The sequence below is a fragment of the Lepidochelys olivacea genome (genome assembly GCF_965140295.1).
Source record: "Lepidochelys olivacea isolate rLepOli2 genome assembly, chromosome: 5".
Lineage (NCBI taxonomy): Eukaryota > Metazoa > Chordata > Testudines > Cheloniidae > Lepidochelys > Lepidochelys olivacea.
This window is the reverse complement of record NC_140415.1, coordinates 95,480,460-95,501,064: the sequence shown is the minus strand read 5'-3', so window position 1 is coordinate 95,501,064 and position 20,605 is coordinate 95,480,460. Positions and strand designations below refer to the sequence as shown.

Here is a 20,605-nt window from a genome sequence, read left to right as displayed (position 1 = left end):
TGAAGCTTTTCAAATCTCAGCAGTGTTTTGGTTTGGTTTTGGGGAAAGTCTAGTCAGTTTTTGTTCTTTCAAATAAGTTTGTTCATCCCCAATTCCTATAAAAAACTGACCTCATATATACTGTGACAAAGCTCCGAGCCTGTATTGGTTTGTCCTGTGCTTCCAGGCAGATTCAGTGGTCTCAGAAGCTTGCTAAGACTCTCAGAACCCCCCTTTCCCAGTATAGCAGCAAAGGTCACAGCTTATTGAGCTACTTTCATCACAGGCCAGTATGAAAGGTGAAATGCCCAGTCGCTGTTGCTCCTTAGAGCCCAGTAGGCTCAGTTTGGCCTCCTGCCTGGACCAAAGTCTGCTTTCCCCTCTCAAGGGGATCTCTGTAGAGCATGGGGGAAGGGAGGAACCTGGGCCCGCGCTCTACTCTGGGTTCCAGCCCAGGGACCCTAATGATAGCAGCTGTTGTCGGTTTTTCCCTTCACCAATGATGCTGCTTCTATTCTCTGGGCCACTTCCCCGTGGTCCCCTTTTCCCAAGCTTCATCCTTACCTTAGGATTCAGCAATGCTTCCTCTTCTCCAGCTCCCTTCACCTGGGCTTCTCTCAAGAGAGGCTGGAAAGGAGAGCTTTTAAGCAGTATGAGCAGGATCTTAATTGGTTCCAGCTGTCTCTACTAGCCTAACGGCTTTAACTGATCCTTTGCCAGTTAACTGAGGTCAGGTGCTGGCATTAGCCTCACGACCTAAACTGGTTAATTGGCATCAGGTTTCTTGACTGGCCTGGAGTAGCCTTTGTTTGACTATCCAGGGAACAGGGACCTGCTCATTCTGAGGCTGATAGACCTGCCTTCCACTACTCTCTTATATCCACTAAGTCGCGGGACCTCCTGGTCAACCTCCTCCTGGCCCTGGCTAAAGTGGCCATCTATAAAACCAGGGTGAGGAGGTTGGCCGATGGAGTCTCCTGCGACTGTGGGGCCTATTTCCGATCCTCTGTCCATTCACGCCTCCGGGCAGAGTTCCTCTGGGCGGCGTCCACTGACTCCCGTGATGCCTTTGAGGAGCAGTGGGTGCTGTCCGGGGTCCTCTGCTCGGTGTCCCCGTCCGGTTCCCTTCGTTTGACCCTTTGACCGCACTCCCGTCCCTGTTTTTCATTAGTTGTCCCCCGTAATTAGTTGGTTCTCCAGGCCCTGTGGACCCCCCCCCCCTTAGGCTGTGGGGGGATCCTTTTGTAGTGGACGAGCTCTGCCCGCCCACGTCCTGGATTCCCAATAGGACTACTCTCTTATATCCACTAAGTCGCGGGACCTCCTGGTCAACCTCCTCCTGGCCCTGGCTAAAGTGGCCATCTATAAAACCAGGGTGAGGAGGTTGGCCGATGGAGTCTCCTGCGACTGTGGGGCCTATTTCCGATCCTCTGTCCATTCACGCCTCCGGGCAGAGTTCCTCTGGGCGGCGTCCACTGACTCCCGTGATGCCTTTGAGGAGCAGTGGGTGCTGTCCGGGGTCCTCTGCTCAGTGTCCCCGTCCAGTTCCCTTCGTTTGACCCTTTGACCGCACTCCTGTCCCTGTTATTCATTAGTTGTCCCCCGTAATTGTTTGGTTTTTCAGGTCCTGTGGACCCCCCCCCCCTTAGGCTGGGGCGGGGGATCCTTTAGCAGTGGGCGAGCTTTGCCCGCCCACTTCCTGGATCCCAATAAGGACTACTCTCTTATATCCTTCTGGTCTGAGTCTGTCACAATACATACTCATATATTCAGAAACACTTCTCTGTTTCTGTCTCTTTCACATACACAGAAAATATAGATAAGTTATTCAGTCTCGATTCACACACTCTCTCCCACTCAGACACTTGGTGAGAAACAGTATAAATGCTCTTTTGCTGCACTAGATGTCACCTCATTGGAAATGAAGAATAAAATATCTTCTTCCCTCTGTTTCTAGAGGCGATTAGGATGACAAGTTAATCAAGACTTCATCATAGCCCTGCATATTTCCATTCATCATATCACAGCACTTCTAATGTAGCTGTCCAGTTCATTCAAAGCAGGATTTTAAAAAGTGCTGGGTATGTTACAGCCTTATGTTATTGAAAAGTCCTTATGTTACTGAAAAGTCCTTTAGTATCCTTACTTTTTCCTTAACTAGCCACATGTGAATAAATACAGACATACTACCTTCAAAAAATAGATGTTTACAGAGATATACTAGTAGGGTAAGGAAGTCTAGCAGAAAGAGCACTGGACTGGGACTGAGGAGTGCTGGGTTTAGTCATTGGCTAAGTCACAGACTTCCTGTGTGACCTTGGGCAACCCACTGAATCTTTCCTGTGCCTAAATTCCCTATTGGTAAACAGGGAAATACTTGTGGACCTCACATGAGCTTTGTGCAGATAAAATCCATTAATGATAGCTTGGTGCTCGGATACTACGGTGTGTTGAAAGTCAAATAAATACCTAGCTAGATAGTGTGGTAGTCTATTATCACCTTCTTAGCTTCTTGAGGTTGGCATGTATAGGGGATAATATTTTCCTATAGTATCTACCCTCTTGCATATAACTTCAATGGAATGTTTAAACACATGCCCAAAGAGCCATACAGGTACATTTCACGGTAGACATCCACTTCACATCCATATCCCGATGTGGTTAAGGATAATCTGCAAGAAATATGCATAACCACTTTGAAAGCTCTAGAAATTTGAAAGCTACCCATGAGTTTGGAGGGGAGGATGGCATAGCACCCTCCAGGTACTGCTTAGCCATGTCCTTGAATGCTCGGTAATTTGAGTGAAAAGACATGGGTATTATCAAGTATATGTCAGAAAATTGTTTCAGTCCTTCTGTGGTCATGATTAGGTAGTTGTATGTGAAAGGGGCATCCATTTAAAAGTGCAAGGTTCCTCTTCTATAGTGTCCATGAGAAACACATTGAATATGATGAATTTCAGCTGTTTGCTCTGTGAAGTTTCAGCTTTTAAATGGATGAGCGTGAGGACTGTAATATCTGACTCTGTTTTACACTCTGCTCCGCACACCCCAGCATTAGTGTTATGATGGAGCATGTCTCCTTTCTCAGCCATCAAAATAAGGAAAACCTGTCTATGGACATTTTCTAAGATGTTCTGTCTAGAGTCTTTCTCTTAGAAATGATAAATTAAAGGGACACTGTCAAGGCTATTAGACTAAAATGAAAGCTACTACTCAAGCTTGATCTGAACTGCAGGTACCTGTGTGTAAGTCACAGTTTCTCCATGTTCAGATTTGTGAGTAAAGGCCAGACAGGAATGTAATTATACCTTAAATATTGTGGCAACCATTGCGAGTGATAGCTTTTCAGTGCTCAGGAGGACAGAATAACTGAAAATGTTCTTCTTTTAATGCAAATATGATTTTGGGTCTATTGACCTTAAAAGTCTTCCTTCAAGGGACATTTGCAGGGAACCTAGGAAAAATAAAACTGGAGCCCAGGAAAATCAGTGTTCAAAATCAGGGGCAGATCTGTGAAGGGATCTGACATCTATGTGTCAATCAACAATAGTCTGGTTAAAGGGTTACCAGGAATGAAACTGTTTAGTCTTTTGCTCTCTGTGCAGCATATGCAATTTGAAAGAACCACATAGGTACAGTGGGATCCAAATAGCTATGTTACTAACCAGCAAGTCCCACAGTGTTGCTCTGGCAAGGTTCGGATGGCTTTTAAAAAGGTGCAAATTATTTCCTTATGAGTATCTAAATAGGCTTGAACACTATTTCATTTAATGGTCTGTGTGAAATGAGCTGATGGTCTCAGAGCAGTTGCAATCAGATATACATTCATATCACAAAAGTAGCACTATCAGAGCTGGGAAAAATCAGCAATATTCTTGGTAGTGTGATCAGAGCAGCCAAGGTTTGAATGAATATAGACAGTGAAGTTTCCTTTTGTTCCTAGAGTTACTCCTTCTGTGTCCAGTTGGTGTAGCTGGCACACTGATGAAGTGTAAGAAAGGTTGTACTTTCGCTATCTGTATAGTGCCTGTTCAATGAATAAAGAGAACAGTGTCTTGGGTGATGTCAAGCCAGCACCTTTCACAAGCACTAAATTCAGAAGGAACTGGAAGTTAAAGAGAAGCCAGTACTAAATGGCTTCTGTGATATTTCATTTGTCTCTTAAGAAGAACGTGTTACATGTTAATTATTCTGGAAACCTGGGGAATTTGTTTTTCAGTTGTGGATGTTTGTTTCTCGTTTGTGCCTTTACTGAATTTTAGAGACATAGCACAATTAAGAATGAAATAGTCACTCTGTCACCTCTAGCAATAGAGCACTCTGTCATCTATTCAAGTTCTGCCTCTAAAGACTCAAAGAAGTATTACTGGAGGAAGCAGACCTCTCCTTGTTGAGTGAAGCAAAACGTCCCTCCATTTACCTGCCATTGAAATTAGGACTGTGAAAGCACATTCTGTAAAAGGTGGAAAAATGTTTGGTTTATGTGAACCAAATAGAATTGTTTGAAAAGTTCTGGTACTCAATTGTCCAGCCTGGTGCAGCAGTGAAGGATTACTAAATAATTGCATGTTACCAAATAAAGAGCAAAATCTTGAACTGGTATGACCCTCTCCAGCACCCCTTCACAGACACACAACCCAAGCACATGGGATTAAGGAGCACTGCACCCCTGCTTTTGTCTGCAGAAAAAAGGAGTTGTGAGCATTGTAAATGTAGCTAATATTTCAAAAAAGAGTACACCTGGTGTCATCTCCCTGAAAATACCCACAGGAAGACAGAGTGCATCACTTTAACTAATTCGGCTGTAGTCAATATTGGGGCTCTGTTGTGCTAGGAGATGAAATGAGAAAAATACAGGCTAGGAGATGGTCTCTTCTCCAAAGAGCTTACGGACTAATTTAAGACAAGATGCAAGAAGTGAGAGTACAAAGAAGGGAGAAGAGTGGTGGAAAACGGTCGGAGTGGTAGGAGTACTTGATCCCACAGTTGTTCAATGGAGATATTCCTGGCAGTTCACACTACAGAAAAATGTGTGCCTAGTTAGCAGGTTTTAAGTCAATATTTTTCTTCTAATATATAAGTAAACAGTAATAGTAATGATATCCGTAGTCCTTGGTGGTCACAGACCTGGCTATTATTAGCTTGCAATTTATCATAGGCATCACAACTTGAGTGTCTCTTGAGAAGGGATATGAAAGAGGACCAGGCAGTATTTTTTTACTGATTAGTTCTAGGAGGGACACCACATGCAAAGGGTGACATGGAAGAAAGCACAAAGATGACTGTGGGAGTAGCAGACAAACATGTGATGGAGGCTGGCATGGTTGGTAGAATGGAAGAGGTCATTATAAGTTCCACTCGTTTCATAAAGCTCCATGAAAGAGGCAGATCAGAACTCAGTAAGTGGGTGGAAGAAAAAAGGAGGATGTAGCAGCCAGATGCCTGGGATCCTGTTCCTGTTCTCTGACTTTTTTCTTATGTCCATCCCTCTGAAGATAGGGAACTATAGCTGAGCAATATGAGAATAGGGTGTGTGTTTGTGTGTGTGTATGTGTGTGCGCGTGCACGTGTGCTGGGCCTGCACAATGTTTCAGTGGGGATATTCCTGGTAGTTAACACTGCAGACAAATGCTCTGTCAGCCTGTTTCCAACAAGCTGTGGTGTGCCTGCCACCTCTGTCCCCCTAGTGTATGTGGTTTTTTTAAGGAAGGAAAAAGTCACTCGGTTTGTGCCCCAAAATAAATGAAAACTCTCCATCTCACTCTTGTGAAAAGAAATGTAAATGCTTTTATTTATGTTGTTTATCTTCTAAAATGGTCAAATGTTTATATTTTAGGGACTGATCCAAATCCATTAAAATCAATGGAAAACACGCATGGACTTCAATGGGCTTTAAATCAGGTTTTTAGTCAGAGCAACACTTCAGTAGATCTCAGGCTTGCAGCCTCCTTCTCAGGCTGGATCCCTTGGTGATTATCTTTGGCTTGCTTACTTTAGGGATTCCGTTGTCTTGATTTTTAAGACTTGAACAGAAGCTACCCTGACATATGTGCATGAATACAATGGCATTTCACAGGTTATGAATCAATGCTGAATCTAACCTTCTGCTGCTAGTCTCTCTCTCTCCTTTTCTGATCTTAGGTTTCAGAGTAGCAGCCGTGTTAGTCTGTATTCGCAAAAAGAAAAGGAGTACTTGTGGCACCTTAGAGACTAACAAATTTATTTGAGCATAAGCTTTTGTGAGCTACAGCTCACTTCATTGGATGCATTCAGTGGAAAATACAGTGAGGAGATTTATATACACACAGAACATGAAAAAATGGGTGTTATCATACCCACTGTAAGGAGAATGATCACTTAAGATGAGCTATTACCAGCAGGAGAGTGGGGGTGGAGGTGGGGAGAAAACCTTTTGTAGTGATAATCAAGGTGGGCCATTTCCAGCAGTTAACAGGAACGTCTGAGGAATGGTGGGGAGTGGGGAAATAAACATGGGGAAATAGTTTTACTTTGTATAATGACCCATCCACTCCCAGTCTCTCTTCAAGCCTAAGTTAATTGTATCCAGTTTGCAAATTAATTCCAATTCAGCAGTCTCTCCTTGGAGTCTGTTTTTGAAGTTTTTTTGTTGAAGTATTGCCCATGTTTATCCCCACCCCCACTCCCCACTGTTCTTCAGACGTTCCTGTTAACTGCTGGAAATGGCCCACCTTGATTATCACTACAAAAGGTGCTCTCCCCCCCCCCCCCGACCTGTCCACGGCTCTCCTGCTGGTAACAGCTCACCTTAAGTGATCACTCTGGTTACAGTGTGTATGGTAACACACATTTTTTCATGTTCTCTATGTATATAAATCTCCCCACTGTATTTTCCACTGAATGCATCCGATGAAGTGAGATGTAGCTCACGAAAGCTTATGCTCAAATAAATTGGTTAGTCTCTAAGGTGCCACAAGTACTCCTTTTCTTTTTGATCTTAGGTTCACTCTCATGCTGGCTTGCCTTTTGTTTTTTTTTCCTCCTCTTCTTCCAGTGTCCTCCCTCTTTTATTTCCCTATGTCCAGAGGACTGTCCGTGTCTCTATTGCTCAGCTGCTAAATCTCTTTCTCTCTCTGTTCTGGGCTGCCTTTTCCCTCTGAGCTGCCAGGTCTTTCTCTGCTCCAGGCAATCTCCTTTCTCTCCTCAAGCACCATAGTAGCCACACTGCTATTTAATTATATATGCAGGATGCGTGCACTCACGCACTGTCTCCCAATCATCCTTAAATAGATAGCACGATAAATGCAACCCAAATCTGAGCACTTTCCTCTGAGACATCTGAAACTCATAACAGAGTGTCTTCCAATTCTCCAGAATAGCTAGTGCCAGATGCTCAGCTGATACAAACTGGCAAATACAAACTGGCCATAGTACAGATGGAGACTGTGATTCACATATATTGTAAGAAGGTAAGTAGATGTATGGCAAATTAAATAGCTGGTATCAAATTACTGTAAGCATCGGAATTAGTGCTGCTTAATATCAAATCTTAAATTTGTACTTGATGTCAAATTAAAATTACCATTGTTTCTAAAGGAAATAGCTCTGTGGTATATCTTTGGTGACAAACCTCTAATGTCTCCATTGTGCTGAATAAATCCAACTAAAAGTACATATATCTGTCAGCAAAAGCTCACCTCCTACAGAAGACAATTTGAATACTGCTATGTATGGGACAGCTCTCTAATGAGAGATTCCTACTGGATATACTTTAAATGTACAAAAGTCACATATATAGTATAAGCCAATGTATGCTTTTTAAATTTAAACTTTATTTGCATTTACTGATTTTCATGGGCTGTTCCGCACAGCTATTTGTAACTAAATATTACTTATTAAAAAAAAACAAATAGCAAAAATGAATTGACTGTAATGATTTTAAAATTTACAGTGTTTTTTCTAGGAGCACCCACATAGAGGTCTGTTCCTTTGACATCAATCTCCATTGACAGGTGATGGCAGAAACACTCCCTTTGGAAGACTAAAATGTTAATTTAATAACAAAATGGCTACACTGAGGCTGGGGCAATTTAGAACAAGAAGGGTAAAATCACAAAGAAAGGAAAGGGGTGAAACATATATTACATGGGTTGTGTATTTATATGTGCGGAGGTGTGAGGATGACTCTTCAGATGGATTCCAGATGGATTTAATCACCATGACTACAAATGATTAATTCTGGCTGTCCCGTAAAGCTGTTTTACCAGTGAGAAGAATTGAAGGGTTGTAAGGTTTTTGTGAGGCAGGCCTGTCTTGGTAGTGAGACTGGCTGGCAGTAATGTATCCAGGTCTGTAATCAAGTACTATACAAGTTTCCTCCTTATAATAAATCGCTGAATACATCAAAGCTTATGCTTGATAATGAAATAGAAAATGAAGGAACAAAATGAGCAATAATAATATGAACATTTTCAAGCTTTAAGTTTATCATAAAACTACTGAACCATCGAAGTGGCTAAGAACATAAGAATGGCCATATTGGATCAGACCAATGATCCGTTTAGCCCGGTATCCTGTCTTCTGACAGTGCGCAGTTGTAAGTCATCACTTTTGTGGATGGTTTTGCTTGATCACAGTCCATCATGCTATATCATCTCTGCACGAACAAGAATCAGGCTATGAAAACTTGATGCCTGGTTTGAGAACTGTGAATTTTGGCTCAGCCCAGTGTTTCTACATCCCTGTGCCTGTAGTGACAATTCACTGGCACTTCTAATATTGCTGTGGGTATAGATGTGAAGCAGGTGCATGCTGGTGAGGAGGTGGGGATAAGGCAGTAATGGAGAATCATTGTGAAAGGCTGTCAAGGTGGGAAATTAGAAAGCATCATCAAATGTTCACAGGTGATCCTAATCTGGTTGGAAAGAATCATTTGTTTACATCAGAAACATTGGGTCAGATTCTGTCATCTTTGATTATAGTGAGTGAGTAGTCTCAGTGAACTTGTTATCAGCATAAACCCTAATTCCAGAGAACCCTTGAGATGGACAAAGCTGATGGGTGTAATGAAACCTGTTTGTTCTCACCTCATTCCAGGATTTTGGTGTGTGTGGGGGTGGGGGAAGCAATTGAGTTTTAAAGAATGTCCCTCTTCTTCTGGATCTGAAGGAAATTCTTCAAAGGCAGAAACATTTACATGTAATGTCTTGCAAAGTTCCAGGGAACCTGAGAAGCCACAAAGTAGATAAATCATCTTTTATGCAAATAAACTCTTCCACCCCCCCCCCGCAGTAGCATGAATCTTGTAAGACAAAAACAATACTTTGAATTTACATAGCACCTTTTACCCAAAGATGATAAAGCATGTTTACAAAGGTTAATAAATTAAGCTTCACATTCCCCCATGAATATTTGACATTTAATTTATCATAGAAGAGTAGATTGAAGCAAAAAAGAGGACAAGTGACTTCCCCAAAGTCATAGAGGAAGTACGTGGCACAGAGGAATAGAACCCAGCTGTCGGGGCCGGGACATAGGCAGCTGGTGTGAACTGGTCAGTTATCAAGATGAGGTCAGGAGATATTTAGCGACGTCAAGGCTGAGCTGAGTCAGTGTACTAGGAAGTCAGGGTCTGGCACTGAGTTACAGGCAGAAGATAGTAGCAGAGTTGGGAATGAGCCGGGATAGAATACCAGGAAGTCAGGATCAGGCACCAGGTTACAGAGCGGAGGCAAGTAATGGAGGCAAGTAGCAGAGTTGGGGACATACTGGGGTCAGGAGATGGAGTGCAAGGTTCACAGGAAGGCAAGATCTGGATCAGAAGCAAGCACGTAGTCTACATCATTGCTCAGACAGCTCCCTTAATGGCTTCTGGTTTATGTACTGGCATGGACCAATCAGTGAGTTGCAGGGGGTTGCCACTCAGGGCCTGCCTGGTGATACTTTCTGCAGTGTCTAGCTTCACAGGGTCTCCAGTAGAAACCTGGCCTGGGCTCCTAGTGGTGATGTGGAAGCATCAGGATCCCATTACTTCCACTGTCACAGGTTCTAGTCTACCAGGTACTCACTCTAACCACAAGACCCATTTCCTCTAAGCCAGGTAAAGCAGAATTGAAATAGTGTATGGGAAAATCCACAGAGGGCCTGATCCAATTGCAGTAAATGAAAAGACTCCTATTGGCTGCAACTGGAATTGGATCCAGCTGAGAACCAGAATCAACATCTTTCATTTGGAAGAATCCTACTCATCTCCAAGCTGCGGGACAACTTTCAGATGACTATGCAGAACATGTACAGGGCAGGTAGGGGTTTCCACAGGTATTTTAAATTAAATTAAGCTGGTGGAGTAAGGAATTGCTAAATACAGTACATAGGTTTATATTGTAGATATTAGAAATGGTGATTTAGTCCATCCTTCCACCTATGCACAGTGTTTTGCTAATATATATTTACTAATGCTTTGTCCTATCTGACTTTAGTTGTCCCAAGTGATAAAGTTTGCATTGCTTCCTTTGGGAGACTATTTCACAGCCTAATCAATTTCATGTTCAGAATGTTTTTCCTAGTATTCAATCTAAATTTGTTCTCGGTTCTATCTCGGTACTCCTAGTTATACCTCGTGCACGACTCTGCTAATTTCTTCTCCCTCTTTTTTTACATCCTTCAGATATTTGCAGTCTGTTATTATGTCTCCCTACCGCACACTTAATCGTCACAGCCAAAGCTACTCATGGAGTATTTAGCTCTTTTAATCTTGCCTCATTATTCACCTCTGGACCCCTAAACTTTTTGTTGTTGTTGTTGCTCTTCTCTAAACTCCCTCCAATTTCTTAATATCTTTCTGGTATTGATGGACCCAGACCTGAACACAATATGCCAGGTATGGTCACAGCAGAGTTGCACAAAGGAAAGACTATTATATCCTAGCTCTTTTACATGATACTTTAGCCCTAATTTTCCTTATTTAGCTGCTCTATCACACTGCAAACTCATATCTAGTATGTCCATCATCACCTCTAGGTTTCCTTCAGCATTGCTACTCGCCGTGCTTTCTCCCTCTGACTGAATGTATTTCTGAACATTTCCCCCCAAATATATTATTCCAAGTTGAATAATATTTTACTTTTTCTGTCCGTGTTTCCAATCTCTCTTGGTGCTTTTCTATTGTTTCTTTCTCTGTGCTAGTGTTCACAGTGCCTAATTTACTGCCATCAGCACATTTCATTAACAAATGCTCTCTCCCACCAGTCTTTCACTGTTGCACTGCAGTACAATTTGACTGTTTCAGAACTATTTTATATATATCACGCCATCCCTCCGCCATTTCTTTCTTTCTGTCTGTCCTATATAGATTGTAATCATCTGTACTGACATTCCAATTATAGGAAGTATCTCACCAGGTTACATTTATGTCCACTAAATCACAATCTCCATTAGGAGCAAACTATTTTTCTTGGAGAAATCCACTCGCAATCTACATGTCATTCCATATGTTGTGAGAAGATTTGCTCCCATTTTCCTAGGACTTTGGCTATGAATCCAGTGTGTGTGTGTGTAAGGTGGGAGTCCCTGGTGGTTCTTTCAAATACACTGTACAGTTTTCCCTCGAGACCATTCTATTTTCTGTACTGTGAAACTGCATCGTGTGGCAGGGGGAAAAAACCCCATGAAGTTTCTGCCAATATTCAACATTGTCATCTAGTTAATTATGGAGTGAATGGAGGGAGCTCTGTATCACAGAATGAAAGTCTCTTGTTTACATCAGGATTGAAGAGTGCCTCGACTTAGATCTATCATAGACACGATGATCACAGGAACCTGCTCCGAGTCAAATTCAGCTAATTATATCACCAGAATTTTTTTGAAAAAGGGAAAGAAAAAAGGGTTGGGGGTGAGAAGTGTGGCTACACAGGGACCATATATTCCATAACTCTTAGAGAGACATTTAACGGTCTACTTCCTGGCCTCATTAAATGAACAATGTCAGAGCTTTAAAAAAAAGCCCTTTGCGATGCTTGCATTTGTCTGATAATATATGTCACAACAAGTATATATAAAAAAAGACAAAAGAGCATAGAAAATATACTATGTGATTGAACCCCAAAGGAAAGAGCTAGAACATTTCTTCTTTCACCCTTTACTCTGAAGCCTTGCAATAATTAGCCAAAGTAAAATGAATATTAGCTTATGCTTAACTGCCTTTCCAGCATGTTACCCTGCATTGACCCAGTAGTGCTAAACCAATTATTTTTTGAACTTTATGGCTTTAAATAATCTTCTGCTCTAAAACTCCCTCTACCCCTCAGCTACTTAACCGCAGCCCGACTGCCCTAAATCCTTTTCTTATACTTTGTAGCTTTTTAAGCAAGCCCCCTCTTTAAGTAGACATAATCCCTTCTCTGTAGAAAACATGAAAGACCTTGAACAAATCAAGATTTCTCCATGGAGAATTCAGTTAATCCTGTGCTTAGCTCCTAACAATGAAATCCATCTCTCCACCAAGCACCCCATTACTAGGACTAATGCCTGACTTGAATAACAAGCAAATTATTGTGCTTTAATTGTAGCGCTGCTCTGTCACATGGAGAACTTGAGAGAGGAATGTGACTAGGCTCTTCCAGGAAAGACAGGTCACGCCTTTTCGTTGTTGTTAAGGTTGCTATGATTTAAAAACAGACTAAATTAACTATGAATATGGACTGTGCATGCTTCAGATAGATGAAGCAGCAACAGTACATCTCTGCAGTTCATGTTATTTTAGGATGATTATTATAAGACATTACCTTTTTTTTACATTGCCTTTTATATGTTGCCAAATTTATATTCTGGGCATTGGGGAAGGGGCATAGTTACACACTTAAAATTAGTGGGGCCATCATCCATTTGGGCACAGACAAGCATGTAAGTGTAAACATGGTTCACAAAGTAGCCCACAAAGGCAGGTACATGATTGGTACTCCCCAGAAAAGTGCTCAAAACAGCATGCGTTGGTTAATGTTAGGATGGACTCAGCAGGACCAAACAGTCTCAGGGAGAAGGTCCAAGTGCTGCTATAAAAGCTGTGCAAAACATGGCAGAAAGGGAAAAGAGGTTTATAAAGAAGCCATCAGTTGCTAGGCGGCCATATACCAGAGAACCAACACATGAGGTTCTGACCTTTAGGTAGTGGCAATAACATATTGGGACCCCTGGGTAGATGAGTCTGGGTGGATCTGTTATCCATGCACTATTTATTTTTCATGAACTGGAGATAGCAAGAACACACTTGACATGGGCATTGGGATAGATACGTTAGATGACATTACACTTCTTCCTTCTTGTTGTTGCTCATGCTCCTCTTGGTCCTGGCAGTCTGACATGCAGCTGAAAGTTGCATGTGCATGGCATTATGGGAAATATTGCTGTGGGCATTATTCTGTGCAATTTATGAGCATTTTTAATGGATGGTGCATGGTTTACACTTTTCCCAGCTTGCACTGGTTGGGACACTGGTGTGCATCAAATTTCAACATCAGAAGTAGATGCAGAAATGTTGAGAGGAATAGCTATGTGAGTAATGGGTGGACTCTGACCTGAAAATACCTCTCTTGATTGATTTGTTCAAGCAACGTCATGCTATCTCTGATCCAGTCCCTTGATCAACTGCATCTGGGTGATCAAAGTATTGTATGGTCATTCTGCTGATTCATTAGTCAGATTTCTGAAGCTCCATTGGGTGACCCAATATGTTGTGATACTGCAGCTGGTTCCCCCAGCCCATTTGGATTAAGAAGAGAAAGTTTATTAAGAGAGGTGTGAATGGAGGGGTTGGAACAACTAAAGGGAGGATCTTTCAGACAGTTTGGCAGCATAGTTAATCATCGTGGGAGTAATAGCCTGAAACTGGCAGTGCGACACAATAATATTTCCATGCGTGGTAAAGGCATGCAGGTGCTGTAACTGTAGGCAGCTGGGGAGAGAATGCAAGGTGCCCCTCATACTGTGATGAAAAATAAGGATGAAATCCTTTTTATTCAGGCTTTGTTTGTTGTCCAGGGTAGAGTACCTAGGATACATTTCTATTCCCTTGTCCACCCTTTGCTTTGCTAACCAATAATTTCCTCTGCTTATAACACCGGTTAGCTGCTGATGCTGTAGTCATGTTTCTAGATCCTGAAAAATAGTATTAGGAGGTGGGAGCGGGGAGACAAGCAGCAGCATTACATAGATTTAATGTGACATTAGGCAAATATTGAACAAGATTTTAATTACAGAGGTTATGGCAAATTCTTCTGCTCTGGTAGATGTCAAAAATCCTCCTATTTTTAGTAACCTGAATGCAAGGACCTCATTGCCTATTCTTTCCATCTCTGGCTGCATGCAAAGAGCATACTAGTTGAGAGAATTAACGGGTTGTAGTTTTACGAGAGTTCCACTAGATGATGGTATAAATCTTCATAATGAGCAAGCCCAAAATGGGCAGTTTAAACAGGAGTCCAGGAGAAGCAAAAGGGCACATAACCTTAGGCACGGACATCCCAAGCCTAAAACTTCCCTCATGTCATTAGAATGATACTACAGAGAATTATACTGGTTGTGCATATGTAAGCAACATTCAGTAACATTATAAACTATTACAAAATTACTCAGGGAAAATGAACCAAGCAGCTGATTTACTTGATTTAAAATCAAGTAACAATTTGCTTAATTTATTTTGCAAATTAGAATGGGCTAACATCAATTCATTTTTTAAACTGATACTATAAATGAGAGTAATTGTGTAATTAGTAGTGAATTAATTACAGGGTAACACAGCCATTTACATGAAACTGAATTGAAAAATTGAAACTGGGTCTTATGTTCCTCAGGCTGGGAGGTGCTGTGAATGCAAAAGCCTCAGCTTTCCCGGCAGAAAGGGACAGTGAAGCGCATCCTGTATCACTGTGTAGCAATTTCTATGGCTGATTCAAGGATGGTACTGAAGAACTACAAAGGGAGTCCCATGGAGACTTTCTTAGCCAGCAGGGAAGTTGTTCTGGGATATCAGTTAGGAGGTAAGGGCATGTGGGGCAAATGATCTCCTGTAGAAAACCCCTGGGGGAGAAAAAAAACCACACCTTAGAATGTATCGTTAATGTCGAGTTTTCTTGTCTTCCTAACTCCCATAGGATACATTAAAGGATATGTCACTTTTTGCTATTTATTTATTTGTATTATGGTAGTCTCTAGAGGCCCAGCCCATTGTGCTAGGCCCTGGACAAACCTATAACAGAGATGGCCCCTTACAGTCTAAATATCTCTTTGTGTTATTTATTGGGTTTTACACTTTTACACCCATGAGGCAGCAGGTAGCACATCACAAACCTTGGGAAAATGTGAACAACGACAATATAGGTAAATGATGAATGTTTATAAGGACGGGAGGGATGTAAGAATGAGGAATAGTAATTTATGCATTCAAAGCCAAATTCTAGGCCCATTGAATTACAAAATTCACATTGATTTCTATGGGATGAGACTTTAGCCCTTCTACAGTAACATGTTATTCAAATTTGACTTTTCCTCAGATCAATTGCTCGTTCAATTTTGATTTATACTAGTTGCATTAAGAAAGTGCTAATGAACTTTGCAGTTATGCTCTATACATCGGAGAAGCTTGGAAAACATGAACTGGGCCTCACGAAACAGCCAGGCAACTATTATTATATAAATGTTGTAAGGAAGTGAATAAGGCAGAATATGACTTGCTCATGGTCACAGAACAGGTGAGTGATTGAACTGGCAACAAAACTCATGAGTCCTGATTTACAAGTTTGTGGTCTAACCACTAGAAAGAAAATTCACTGTGCTCAAAAACTCCTCTAAATCCCATAGAATAGTATAGCAAGTAATACCTTGTTTCAAAAATAAAAGGGAAATGCAGAGTTTCCTATAATGTAAGATCTGAAATGTCCACCCCAGACAAAGTCCAGATATGTATTGCTGTCTAAATGTAAGGTTATATTACAGGAGTAATCTGAATGGGAATATATCGGTTATTGGACACATCTAAGAAGTAGTAAATATAGGTTTGTTGCAAATCAGAGAGGTTTTTTATGCAGAGAATTTCCAGTCAAGTATCCTTTTTGGCAGCAGCTGGGAGAAAAGGGCCATGTTTAGCAAAGGTACAAAAACTCTGTATACCACACTTCATCTGCTAAATCTTCCATTTCAGCTGAAGGCACTTGTGATAACAATTTCTTGACTGTTGCTTTTACCAGGAATTGTGCATAGATGCAATGCAATAGTCTCAATCCATCCCCTCCTGGGCATGTTCATAAAATCTGTGATTCTGTAAGCCCTTGTGCAATGTGCATAGGGAGTGAAAGGTTATGTGTGAGCAAAGGCGATGAGGAAGCACAAATAAAATCAAGCACTAGGCTTGGCCCCTTCTTTCTGAGCCCAAGTAAGTCAAACTCATATTGTGCCTACTCTCTGAAACGCAAGAAAAGCAGAGCAAAAAGGATCAGGCTGGTGGAGAACAGGGGTGTCTAAGGAGACATAGATTTAATCCCTATCACTGCCGCCCTAATGAGGTATTGAGCTATGCACTGCTGTCTTTGGCCTTATTCTGCTACTAGGCAGGAGTAATTTGGTCACCACAACTACAGTGCTCTCATTAGCGCAGGATCATGTTCCTTTGTACTCACTGACCTGCTCAGCACTTTTTATTTTGCACTTCTGTGCTTAGCACTCTGCATCTGTGCTGTGCAGGATCGAGCCCAAAGCGTATGTGTGTGAGTGCAGGGGAGAGGATTGTTAATTTGACCTCAGTGAATATAAAACCAGAACTGAAAGCTTTTCACACATCTTTCGCTGGCTAATGGACCTTCATTTTCCTCTCCCCCAACACCAATCATCTTTCTAATATTTCCACAAAGGGCACATTATGATAATTTCTGTGGTTTTCCCATCTCCCATTTACTGTAGGATAGTAAAATCAGTGCCAGGAGTTTGCTGTGTATAGGGTTTTAATGCTTAGTAGTTCATAGATTTTTTTTTTTTTTTACAGGCCCTGGCAGTGGCTAAAATAAAGAGAGGAAATCTCACAACTTGACATCTGAAATGTTCCCAGGCTTCAAAGAAGATTCAGCTGGTCAGGCAGCTTCATTTCAATAACTCAGAAAGAAGGTGTTAGGAAACCAGGGAGTGAATGAGTTCCCATCAGGGACAAAACAGTGGAGAGCATGAAAGAGGAGCAATCCCTTCTGGTAGCCCTGGGTTTGAAGTGTCACGGATTTGGAGTGCTAGAAGGGACAGTGTGAACTTTAGACTGAGCCAACTCTGAAATATTAAAGCAACAGTTGGGGTTGAGAGATGATAAGGAACAAACTGCTGAGGATGTTGCTGATGGCTTTTTCTTCTTTTTTCTTTTTCTTTTTCTTTTCTTTTGGTAGATTCATTTATCACTTACAAATCAGCTAAGAGAAGAGGTTTTCATTGTCTCTACTTGATGAGAAGGACAGCAGCTCCCTTCTGGGTGGAAAGGAATCGTGTTTGAACCTCAGGTCCTTGAAAGAATTTGACAGTTCAGCACGGGATGGGAGTCAGCCTGGCTTGTCGCGCACACTAGTGAGCAGTGCAGCTAATCCTCCGCCTTGTGGGGACAGCTATTACTACCTATACTACATGTGTGTCTGAAAGCACAAGCATGACAAAGGATGATGCAAAGAGAGGCAAAATGTCGGCTCTCTCATTGTTACCTTTTGCAGGGCAAGACAGGTCTGTTTTCATATACCGGAGAAATATATGTTAGAGTGCTCAGTGTCTAATTCTCATGCTTGTTATTACAAATATTTAATATAGTATTACAGTATTGTGATGCTCGACAACTATGCGGCTTATTGATTCCAGTGTGAGAGAATCTCACAATTATGGTATGAATTCTACAAAATAAACTATATGGAGTTTATTACCATAGGTTAAATACACTGAGTTAAACATTTTTCCCCTCAAGAATGGACCTATAGAACACCACACTGGGGGACTCTTTCATAAAAACGAGAAATGCGTTAGGAACAAAAAAGGGAATCATAGAAAAATATGTAGTGGGGGAAAAAATAAAAGATAATTAAACCAAACTTAGAGGAGTGTGAAAATTTCAAGACCAGGAAAATACTGTCAAGGGAATCAGAAGCAAACTGGGACATTCACAACATCACTCTGTTATATAGCAAAACATAAATGATGATAACTTTTGAGAGCTTGAGAGCAGTTGATTATGTCAGTTTTGTAATTTTCTCTCATAGTTGGGTTTTCTGTACATGTGCCTTTTACTGGTGCTAATGCAGTTAACCCCTTTATACTAAAACTGATTAGAACTCCAGATGTATTTTCTCAGATTCACTCAGTAGCTCAAGGTCATCTGAAAATTAGGGATTTGGGATTTATAAATATCTCTGATGAAACTGCACATGTTTACAATAGAAGGTTAAGACATCAAACCCCAGAAGGGATTCAGTCCTTTAGAATGACATGTGGCTCCGAGAACAGCTTGAATTTCTTTCCAGTAACAACTGAGGGATTTAACTACAGTATCTTTTCTAACATTTTGTATAGCCACACATTGCTTTATATCCTTGCATTTCCTTCCTCCTGTACATTTCTCGTTTCTTCCTCTAAGCTACAAGAATTGCAGCAGATCTGAAATTTGAGTATGTATACTTGATATAAATGTGTATTGTACATTGGGAATAATAAGGACTAACTTTTTATAGACCTCTCGCATTAAAAGTCACCTTCAAAAACACTACTCTCCTCTGCTTATAATCAAATGACACCTCATAACCACCTAACCATTTTTAATATCCCCTAGACTCCATTGTATTATGCCAAGGCTCAGACACTGTCTAGCTAGTCAGGGAAAAAAGTATACCATCATATTTAAAAGCAGTTATTGGGACAGGTTTTACAGGCAGTGGGCTAAGACAATTCAGAAACAATTGCTTATGTGATAGTTTGAGGATTTGTCCCTGTCAAACAGTTAATATTGCTTTAATACATGAAGTAGGCTGTATAAGACGGCAATAATGAAAAATGTCAGGAAAGACAATATCAATTGTTATTCAACATCCACATCAAAGATTACTTTTTTGTCAGTAGCTTTCAGAAAATGTATTTTCCATCAGATCTGATTGCGTTCCTCTTTGAAGTGCTCCATCCTCCCGGTAGATTTAATGTGACATCTAGGCACTTTTTAGTCCCTGGGCCTCTGAGGCGATTCAGAGAGGCACAACAAGCCATCACAGGTTTATCCTCAAAGGCCGACACTGTCTGTCTGATTTATTGTAACTTTAAGAATCATCTCCAGCAAAGCATGAGCCTTCCTACCCATCCGCAGCTTCAGACTTTTATCAATTCATTTGTATGCAGCCTGTACTTTCTGGAACTGAGAGCCCTATAGCCACTCATGGAAAATGCATTACCTGCTACTAATCCTTTTTATCTTTAAAGTCTGTATTTTTTATGTATAAGTCATTTTGGGTTATCATAAAATATACATAATTCTCGCCCCAAAAAAGACCAAATGAAAAGAGAATATATAATAAGTTATGAGCTTGTGGTGTCCTTATCACCAAGGATTCTAAATAAACAGCTCTCTTTATGTAAACACAGAGGGATATGGAGCTCTGATTACTTTCAATAGGAAATAGGAATGCTTCCATTTTTTGTTCCTCATTTCAAAGTGAAATAGTGAAATGAATCATTCTAAACATATTTTTGGGAGCACTTTTGTTTTCCACTTCATTGGTTTGGGGGCCTGACAGTTGTAGGGTTAAGTTGCCTGTCAAACTTCTTCTATCATATATTACAAAGCTCTGGAAGCATCTTAAAGTTTCACATTCAGTCAATGTTTTGCTTCCAAATCTGTGATCAACTTTAAGTTAATAGCATCTCTTTTTGTGTTCACAGGGGATTATTCAAAGCATCTGCATGGCAGGTGGTATAAAAGAATGATACAACTGGGAAAATGATACACGTCTTCACAAGGTTTCCAGTACCATTACAAGTCTGAAATCTGCTTGCCACAAATATTCTGCATTCTTTGCTTTCAATTTGCTGTTTTTGTGAATATTCCGTTCAATAACCTCACTTGATGACTCTTTCAAATATTCATAATTTTAGATGCAATGTTAATCCTGCGTGGAACCCATTGAATATTAAACTTTAACTTTATCTGTTCATTTCAGCCTTGTATCTCCCTGTGTGCCATAAATCTTAGTTTAAGATTTTGAAAAATAGGAGCCTAAAGTTAGGCACATAAATCTATATTTAGGAACCTATATACAAAAAAAAAATGGTCTGGTTTCCAGTAGTGCTGAGTCAATGCATCTCCAATTGACTTCAATGGAAATTTTGGGTGTTCAGTGGATGTCCCTCTATATCCCTGATTTATAGAGGAGCTGAGTCTCTTACAGTTCTTGGGTGAGGTCCCTGTCTCCTTAGCTCAAGCTGTAGATATCTTTGCTCTGATGATCACATGGTTCAATCCCTACCATCAGTCAGTATCAGGCGACTTTTATTTAGCTTCCTAACTTTGTGCGCCAAGTATGATAATTTTGATCTTGTGCCTCTTTCTCCTCTCATGCAGATATAAATATGAACATTATATGTTAACAAAAAGAAA

At 40.9% G+C, this 20,605-nt stretch overlaps 2 long non-coding RNA genes across 3 annotated transcripts in view; both read left to right on the top strand.

The window, feature by feature from the left end:
• Positions 1 to 17,366, top strand: part of LOC311521141 — a 66,048-nt gene extending 48,682 nt beyond the window's left edge. The window contains exons 2-4 of one of the 2 annotated variants that reach the window (XR_014711811.1): positions 10,057 to 10,262; positions 14,808 to 15,704; positions 16,991 to 17,366. This is a non-coding gene — a long non-coding RNA (uncharacterized lncRNA). Of the gene's footprint in view, positions 1 to 9,443; positions 10,263 to 14,807; positions 15,705 to 16,990 lie in introns of those variants that run through there. The other variant, XR_014711812.1, reaches the window with a different exon arrangement.
• A 10-nt stretch (positions 17,367 to 17,376) lies between these two features.
• Positions 17,377 to 20,160, top strand: LOC311521140. The gene is made up of 2 exons (XR_014711810.1): positions 17,377 to 17,700; positions 19,891 to 20,160. It is a non-coding gene; the product is annotated as an uncharacterized lncRNA (long non-coding RNA).
• The last annotated feature ends 445 nt before the right edge of the window (positions 20,161 to 20,605 follow it).